Source organism: Limanda limanda, chromosome 6 (genome assembly GCF_963576545.1).
Source record: "Limanda limanda chromosome 6, fLimLim1.1, whole genome shotgun sequence".
Taxonomy (NCBI): Eukaryota; Metazoa; Chordata; class Actinopteri; order Pleuronectiformes; family Pleuronectidae; genus Limanda; species Limanda limanda.
The window spans coordinates 2,535,024-2,544,579 of record NC_083641.1 but is presented as its reverse complement, the minus strand read 5'-3'; the positions used below and the strand labels follow the sequence as shown (position 1 = coordinate 2,544,579).

Below are 9,556 nucleotides of genomic sequence, written 5' to 3'. Positions count from 1 at the left end.
GTCAGTGTTGGGACAGGGAACTGCTCAACTGGACCTACAGATTTATTTATATTCATTTATTAGCTATTACATAAAAAATGTATTTGTTGGTATTATTCCCAGTATTGTCCGCTGTTAAACATTTATATATACAAGGGTTTGTATACATAGTACCATGTATTATTATTTAGATATTCAATGTACAGTTATCGTCTATGCATCATATTTGGTTGTGGTTATGCTGTGATTTTATTATTATTTCATTTAATTTATTTATTTATGTGTCCCTTCATCTATGTACCATGCTTTATTGGATCATTTTTTTCTTCTTCGGGTTATTTGTGTTTTGTTTTTTTCTTGTCCTGTGTATATAAATATTTTAGAAAGCCTGTATTGTGTGTTTTGTTTTATGATACAATAAAACCAAAACCAAACCAGTTGAAATATCAGTGTTAGTATTGGCATTACAGTGGCTGTGGTTATAATACATTTTTAATGTGCAATACAAAACCGTTTTATCTTTTAACACTCAAACGCACATATCCCTTGTTAACAAAGACCTGCCAGTTTTGAAAGAAAGGTGAGCTCATACTGTATTTCTCTCTGCACGATCTTATCACAACATATTGTACCACAGTCGCCCGGCCTGGCCGCTATTAGCATTCCATCCTCCAACCTGCTGAAAACTGAGGATTAAGACTGCGTGGAGTGTGTGTGACTGTTCGTATATATGTGTCCACATGTTTAGCTTTGTGTGGACGTCTGTGCTGGCTTGCATGTGTTGTAGTGCACATGTGAGCGGTGATAGGAATCTTATTGCTGTCAGCGGTCCAAAGGCCAAAGCTGCTCTGAACAGAGAAAATCCCTGAGTCTGACTCTCTCAGCAGTGTTACAAAGCTCGCTGTCTCCCTTAATCTGCACTCCTTTTCCTCACCGAGGGGCTCAAAGTAGCAGATGATGGATGGCTGTGGTGTCACGAGGTGCCTTTTCTTTCTTTCTTTCTTTCTTTCTTTCTTTCTTTCTTTCTTTCTTTCTTTCTTTCTTTCTTTTTTCTTTTTTCTTTTTCTTTCTTTTCTTTCTTTCCCTTATATAACTTTTTTCTCCCAACTTTTTGAGTAAAATTCTATTTTAAAAAAGCAGGCAGATGCAAAGACTTTAAATTGAATCACCGTCCCCCAACTTCTACTTTCATCTGCCGATTCTCTTTTCTTTTCTCTTTTTCAATTTTCGCCCCCTGCCTTTTTATATATATACATCGCTGTCCATCTATCTCAGTCTATCAGGCACTTATCAAGTGGATTTTGAACACGCTTTCACTTTGATAACCAGGTTTCTGCTTGAGCTGATAGTCTCCTGGACTTTCATCAGCAAAGGGGTAGGAGGAAGGAGGGGCGAGCATCGGCTTGATTAACCAGCATCTTGCCGGCAGATACAGACGCCCAGAAGTGCACATCGCCCACTTGCGTGTGAACTTTCCCTCCGTAGCCTTCCATCCTCCTTCTCCGACTCCAGACAGGAGTCCCAGTCAAGTGACCTGGTGGCTGGAGAAAGTGGTTTGCTCTAGATATTAGCATGTATGTGTTTGTGTATTTGTGGATATTTTGTGATATATTGATGGGTCAAGTAGGGGACCTGCCTTCGCCTTCGGCTGGGAACAGGCAACCCTGGCGGAGCCCTTTGGCCCGGAGGTGAGATTAGTCTAGTGGTGCTGATAAAGCTCCTCGTTCTCCCAACAGACCAACAATCACTGAGGATTATGCTCCTAGAGAGAGATGGTTTCCCACACAAAGCAGGTGGAGAGAGATGCAAGGCCACTCACTTAAAGGCTCTTCTTTTGTTGGTTTAGCGTCTGTAGCCTTGAATGAAAACAAACCAGTTCAGTTTTGCTGCAGTCGACACTGTCAAACAATGGATTTTGTTTTCCTAGAGAAGCAGCTGCAGGAGCCTCTGACTGGTTTGCGTGATCAACAGGCTCATAGTTTGGCTTTGCCACAAATGTGTCTTTTAGATTTGTCCTCCTAACCTTCAGACAGATGTTCATAGCCATGACGTATTTGAAAACAGTCTTGTTTTATGAGGTGCTGAATAGTGAATTCATAAACAGAGGAAACCTCTTGGACTCTTCATCCAGATCTCCCTCGCAATCCCTTTATCATTCACTCCCGTCCTGCAGCAATAAACTCCCTGTTTGGACTCCCAGCCATTACAGAGCAAGACTAATTCCGAGTCTTCGAACAGTAGACTTCATAGAGTGAGCAGCACATCAGCAGATCAGCAGCAGCTCCCATGCTGCATGTGTGTCTACACAGGAGCAACAGTATTGAGCTGTTGGTCACCCTCATTTTAGAAGAGCTCAAAATTCAATTACGCTACATAATACATGAAAGTAGACGAAGTAGAAGTGTAAAAGAACATATCAAGCCACAATAATGGGCATGTAAAGGAAGTAACAGTCATCATGTCCCTGTGTAGACAGACAGCTGTATTTGGGAGATCATTGTCATTACAGACCAGTAGGATTCATCTCTTGGCTCTTTGGATATCTTTATACAACTTCAAAGCGATCATATCAAAAGCTGTAAGAAGATTCTCAAAGAACCAAAGATGTCAACCTCATAGTCGTGATTGAGGTGAAGACGCAGGGTCATCAAAGTCTGGAATAAAAAGATGACTTTCCCAAGAGATGAAGGGCAGCTTCAAGCATGTTTCATCTATTTCAGCTGAAACAGGTCCTTTCACCCACTCTTTTGAATATCCATAGATACATTATGTCTACAAACGTATCATCTCAAATTCCCAATGAAATTTAATAGACCATGTTAGAACACTGGACACGGATTGTGAAGTTCATTGTGCTTTTCATTGTGTGTGTAAATTCTAAACAGTAGGACAATATGTTCAGCCTCATGCACAGTCTGGGGTTTCCCTCACCTGACGCTGAAAGTGTGAAGCGCATGGTGGTCTCTCTCGCTCTCTCTCTCTCTCTCTCTCTCTCTCTCTCTCTCTCTCTCTCTCTCTCTCTCTCTCTCTGCCTTCTAAATATCATATCAAAATGCTAGTTAAAAAATATACAGTATCTTAAGAAATATATAATTTTGTATAATATATTTATATTTATACTGTATATTAGTGTTTATGACATAGGTTATTTTGTAATTATGATTGTGTAGGGATATTTTTGGGCTGGATCGACTACAGCCTTCATACCTGAGTGAGTGACTGAGTTAGTGTGGTTATGCCATTAAGTAAGTTAACAACACAAGTAACTGTTTCTCTTGCAACAATGTCAGTAGCTGTAGATACTTTACCAATACTGAAGGCCTAATGGCGTTTCAGACAGAAATCAACAGGATTGTTCGGAGTGTTTCCATGTTGAGCAGACGATGATTCTGAAAGTGCACTCTATGCATTTGAGTTGAAATCTGAAAATATACCATTACTGATGCAAACCTGCTTGGATCCTCGCTTCCTTGTGCTTTTTTATGAGGGGTAAGGCCCCACATTAGCTCTAGAAAGGCCCCCCCATGTGCTTAAGGCTGGCTCTGCTTCTCCTGTAAGTGCTTTTTCATGTTAGCCTGCGACAGAGGCTGCTGGCTCTGGGGTTTGCTGAACCAAAGCAACATTTGACGGTTACACAGACGGCGTTTTACTACTGAGAAATTTCAAACACGGCTAAATTAAGACACAGTCTGTCGTGCTGCCACAATTTGCTCCTGTTTTGTTCACACATAGATGTTTTCAGGCCCTCCATGGGTATTGCTGCGTATGCATTGCCCATGAAAAGTCCTCAGAAGTAATACCTGGCAGACCCAGACACAAGGTCAACTCCATGCCTCTGGAAGCCTCTCGATCAATATGCTCAGACGTTTGAAAGGCCCTACCCAACTTTTTTCCCACTGAAGCTTTCAGCCCTTGTTTTTTTTATCCCCAAGACTTTCTTTTCCCTCTTCTCATGTTTCCTGGTTCGTCACAACAGCACCCGCTTTTCCTCTTAAATCCCCTTTCACGACAACAAAAATACCAACCAGTCACCTGAATAGTTAAGAAAACTCTTGACTCAAAATTGGTTGAAGCAGCTGTGGATTAACGTTGAAGCGTTTGGATTATAGATTATGCTATTGTGTGGACCTAAGGACATACTTAAGAATAGCAACACAAAGCGCAGAGTAATCATAATGTCAGTGTGAAGGATGACCCATTGTGATTGGCTTAGAGGACAGGCCAGGAAGGGGTTTTATCTTTTTGAATCAGGAAATTGAATTATGAAACAAAGTGACCTGATGAAAAGAACTGCAGTGACAGTATGGAGCTGCGGGGGTTAAGCCAGTTTGAAGGGCTGGCACTTCACCTAAAGGTTTCTTAATTAGATTTGTTGACAAAAGTGTGTGTGTGTGTGTGTCTATAAAAGAGGATCTAAAGTGGTGTGATTATTATCTCTTGACTCTGTCTTCATTTTATCCCTCTTGTTTGGCAATAAAAGTAAGAGGTCTCACTGAATTGAGACTTGATTGGGTCGTCACAGCTGAGACAAGCTTCAAGTTATTTGAGGCTATTTTTTATATTTCTATGAATAATGTAACTCTATTGCCCGAGAAGAGGATCAATACTGAATGATTCTGGATTATATTTAGTGCCAGTGTTTTTCTGCTTTATGCTTAATAGCTGCCCCCGACAACTATGGAATGATTAATGTTGCAAAAATATTGTGGTTATGGCAAATGATATAGGGTTGAGTTGTGGTTAATAATGATGCCCCGATGAAGTTTATTTTGGCCTTTAGCCCAATCAGAGTTATTAAAAGTGAGGTATCTGGTGATAACAAGTCCAGTATTGTATGCTTTGTAAGATCCAATGCAGTGACATTGCTCTGTCCAGCCACAGGCTTCTTTTCCATTTGAGAGTGCAGTGCCCGTTCTACACCTGGCTGTGTGGAAGGGGATTTTGGTTGGGCTGTGGTGATGCTGGTTGCAGCTTTCTCTCTGAAACTGTAAAAATGCAGTAATTGAGACTGGCTGCAGGACTCAGACTAATAAACCCTGAAGCCACCGCTGCTGTTCACCTGTTTATTCAAAGTTCAGTGAAGCTACACTCGGTACGAAAGAACCCCAAACACCTGTAGTTACCATGACAGAGATATCACAGGTTTGTAATACCTGGAGGACTATTTTCTTGAGCCGTCTCCCTGAGTGACTGAGGTAAAGAGATATTCTTTGCTGACAGAGGGGTCACTCCACTCACTCTGGTTAGACCAGTCTAGCAGACAGGCGCAGTTTCCTTTCCATGCGACCTGCTCTCACAGTCTGGGATTTTTCTGCCCTCTTTTTTTAGCTTTTAGTCGCGGCTGTATCCAGCACTTTTCTTTGTCTTGCTTCCCCGTTTCTTTGAACAACACACTCTCTACTTCTCTTCTCTAGTCATTCATGAAGTGTGGCTCTAAGGGTGGCAAGGGTGGCCCTTGAGGATAGATTATGATCCTAACCTTTCCTATCTTATTTTTTAAACTGTCAGTGAAATTAAACCGTAACATTGACATGATGAATTGGCAAAAAGTTTTGTACAGATATTAAGTGTTCCCGGACAAGTTTTGTCTGGTAAACTACTGGCTCCATGGTTAGAATAGTATATGTATATACATGCAGGCTTTTACAGCTACTATTATTCTTCCAATTTTTATTCAAGTTTAAGACCAAGTTGTACAAAAAAACATCAGTTTGGGGCAAATCACAGCCTCACTAATCTTCTTCCGTCTTCCTCTCCAGGCCAGCCAACAATCTCCGAAGGAGTCACACTTTCCCTCTGAGGCTGATAAACATCTCCCACTGCAAACTTCAGAGCTTTTAATGTATGCATGCCTTGTGCTGGTGATTTCTCAGGACATGTGTAAAATGGCAATTGGCTCAACGTTCGCCTGAGCCCCGTTTATTACTGTCCTTTCTTCTCCTCTGTCTCTACCGGGCCCTTATCAAAGACTCAGGACAATCAGCGGTTTATCGCTGCTGGAAATGAGTGCAGGAAGCAGATGTTGTTCTGATTAAACACACACATGAATCCACACATACACATGCACTGTGCCAAGTGAGCAACGCTCGCTGCTGCCTCAAGGCCTGAGAGGAGCTCAGGGCCAAGTCGTGAAATCCAGAGTCATGATATCTGCTTAACATGTGGTGCAGAGGGAACAAATTGCCAACCGTTTGCCCTTTTTTATTATGTGTGTGTGTGTGTGTTTGTGTGTGTGTGTGTGTGTGCATGTTTTGTGCGTGAGTGTGTGTGTGTTGTTGAAGTTACAGGGAGTGACAGTAGAAATAAGAAGGCAGAAACAAGGCCAAGAAACTGCATGATGTTCTGCCCTGGCCTCCTTTTTCTGTTATGTAACACCTCTATTATGTGCAATCATACAATGGAGTAATCAATGAATAATGGTGAGGTAATCAGCTCTTCTCTATAGACATAATAACTGCAATAACCGATGATGACCTTTGTATCCGATAATGGAGGGTGTGTGAGTGTATGAGAGAGAGAGGGAGAGTGTACCTGTGTGTGTGTGTGTGTGTGTGTGTGTGAAAGAGAGCACGTGCATGTGTGAGAGAGAGAACGTGCGTGTGTGTGTGAATGACAAGAAGGCACAGTGTAATATGGTTTCTACTTTAATAAGAATGCACTTTGGCACCCCTTTTATTTTCTTCACTTTAGGCTATTATTTTACAAACTAGATATAAAAGGACATAAATAAATGACATAAGTTACATGTACCTAGAGCTCCTTGACAAAAACAAAATAAAACAAATAAAAACAAAGCCAAAAAATGATGATCATGTCAAAATAAAAGTACAAAAAACGATCAAGAGAATGTTAGATCTACATGGCTGAATCATATGGCATCGGAAAGCGTACAATGACAAACAATAACTCTGGCATTTGTTAATTTTCTCATTTGTTTTTTCAAATCTTCCAACATTTAAGTAGAGGAACAAAGTATTTTACAGTACATTCTGGTTTCCTTCTCCTTCCCAACATGTCTTGCATATTTCCAAACAGGTCCTTTTACGATAGATAAAACCCAAAAGAAAAAAAAACATGTTGCCAAAACAGGAAAGAGCAGTCGAGCTGTATTAAGAACGGAGGTGTTTTCTGAATTATTTGAAGTGTCACTTACGAGTTCAAACACATTCACATAAGTTTACTTTGAAGAGATAAAGGGAAAAAAATGAATATAGTCCGTTGAGTTAAATCTGTAGCGATATGACGTGTGGAAAATTAAAAAATAACCAACAGTTTTCCCTTCTTTAACACTTCTTTCATTACATCTCTGATCCATTGTTGTGTACAGGTGCGACATTTTAAACTGCTCCCACTTCAACAGAGAGCTGGCTCCTAGGTGTCCGCCTTGACTTATTTCGGAGTCCAAACTCCCGTGTACGTTTGTTGTGTGTCTGCTTGTGAGCTGCTGTTAATGTCAAAAGCAGGAATTGGTTGCATTCCAGAAGCTGTTTAATAAAACGCTGTCGAGTAGAGTTTTGCACATCTGAAAACAACTCTGTTATCTCTTCCTTCTCCACAGTGGCATGAAAACACACAGTTACTGATACTTCAAAGACGTTCTCAATCATTAACACACTCACACACACACACACACTCATACAGTCATCCATGCACCCACGCCATCACATCCGCACACTCAAATCAAGCACTTGTTACTTTACATGCAAACAGAACTAAGCAATAAAAAAACTAACAAAATTTCACAAAATAAAATGAGACCTTCAAAATAAAAGCACATTATCCGCTGGAGCAGGGCTTCTCTATTATATTACATTCTTCGTATTGTCTCTTTATGCTGTTAAATCATTCATAGTAGTTCCAGTACATCGCTGGATGGCCACAAGCAGACGGGGGCCAGCTTGTCAAGTTGACGTGTTGTGAGGGTGGACGTCCCAGACGCTCGGGGATGGATTTGTCATCTCTGTGTCGGAGAATGCTCCGAGGAGAGGACGAGGGGGGTTAGCAGGAGGAGGAAGACAAAGAGGAAGAGGAGACAGAATTCTGGTTGTGGCGAGCGAGGCCGGGATCCTGTTTATGATGGACGGCAGCAGCTGGGGAGAAAGAAAGCAGCAGAGAGAAAAAGAGAGGCTGCATCAGTCATGGTGGTTTTGAATATAAACAATTTAAGCTTGGCATCCATTCCTGACCAACAATATTCTACTCTCCAGCTCTAACTCGATTGAACATTCGACTCATCCGCTAAACAAAATTGAGTGCCAAAGCCAGAGCGTCCAGAGAGTGTGAGCGGCCGCCCAGGGCTAAAATATGGATTTTGATGTATTAACTCATGTGCACCACATGCTGTTTTGTGTACATAATATATGAAACATGCCCTTGACTTACTGGCACACATCAAGAGCACGACAATGCACATTTAATCAGCTTGTGTATTAGATGATTTCTCCATGTATAGATTTATCAGTAAGTGACTTACTTTGTTCTAAGGCCAACTGAAATAAATCCTTCAACATTGCTCAAGCAGAAACAATGATGATTTATATCTCAAAAACTAATAATATTTATCATATATATTCTTTCTTGTTTTCTATCCAAAGACCCCTTCCCATTCAAGAAGGATTTGTATTATATTATATTATATTATATTCTTTTTCATTCCATTCTATTGGAAAATAACATGTATTATACTTCTCAGTTTTTAATATTTAATCTATATAATGACATAAAATTCAACCGAAACGATTTCCCAATTAATCAATTAGTAATTTCTCAGAAACTAATTTCATGACAATATTATCTATTTAAAAAAATGTTTTAACCAAAATGTCAAAAATTTGCGTCTTACATGAGAGGATTTGACGTTATGCATGATTACATATCTAAATTCAATTTATAATTACCTTGGGCTCTGGGAAATAAAAAAACATTTTTTAGACCAAATTATAATTTGAGAAAATAGTAAATAAGGCAGATTAATCTGAATTATTGTTAACTGCTCCAGAGTCAACTGACTCCAAAATGACCATGAAATTAAATTTTAAAGGCTCTAAACGACTGAACATTACAAACTTCACAAAAATGATTTATTGCAGAGCTGCTGAGTTAGTTGTATAGGTGTAGCTGATAAAATGACAGTACAGTGTAAAGAGAAACTCAAATAAACTAATGTATCTACAAAGAAACTTCAATCAAATAGGCTTAAGTGATTATGTAACTGTCAGTCTTGAACTTGCAAAGTAAGCTAAATCCGTGTTTAATTACCTTGTGGGCATGTGTTGGGTTAAAACCAGAGAGGGAACAATCTATTATGTAATATACTCAAATTTATCAAAACCCTCCAGTTACCATGGCAACATATTGGTGCTTTCACACCCAAACACCCCTTGTGTCCTCCCTGGAAAGTGTTGCCCAGCTCTGGTGGGCTGCGTTTGTCTGACTGGGAGTCGGCAGCTGATTCATTATTTTCATTAAGATACTAAGAGCAGCAGCATTGCAGACTGATCACAGACCAGTGACCATTGATCTGCTCTGGCTGTGTGCGCTGGCCCGATCTGCTTGTTAATTAACACAGTTTCTGGAG

General features: G+C 40.3%; 1 protein-coding gene across 1 annotated transcript in view; it reads right to left on the bottom strand.

Annotated features, from left to right (window-relative positions):
- Window positions 1–6,622: 6,622 nt before the first annotated feature.
- epha4l (eph receptor A4, like) overlaps window positions 6,623–9,556 on the bottom strand; it is a 59,850-nt gene continuing 56,916 nt past the window's right edge. The window contains exon 18 of the mRNA XM_061073383.1: window positions 6,623–8,069. The gene's annotated coding sequence lies outside the window, so the exon portion shown is untranslated. The remainder of the gene's footprint in view (window positions 8,070–9,556) is intronic.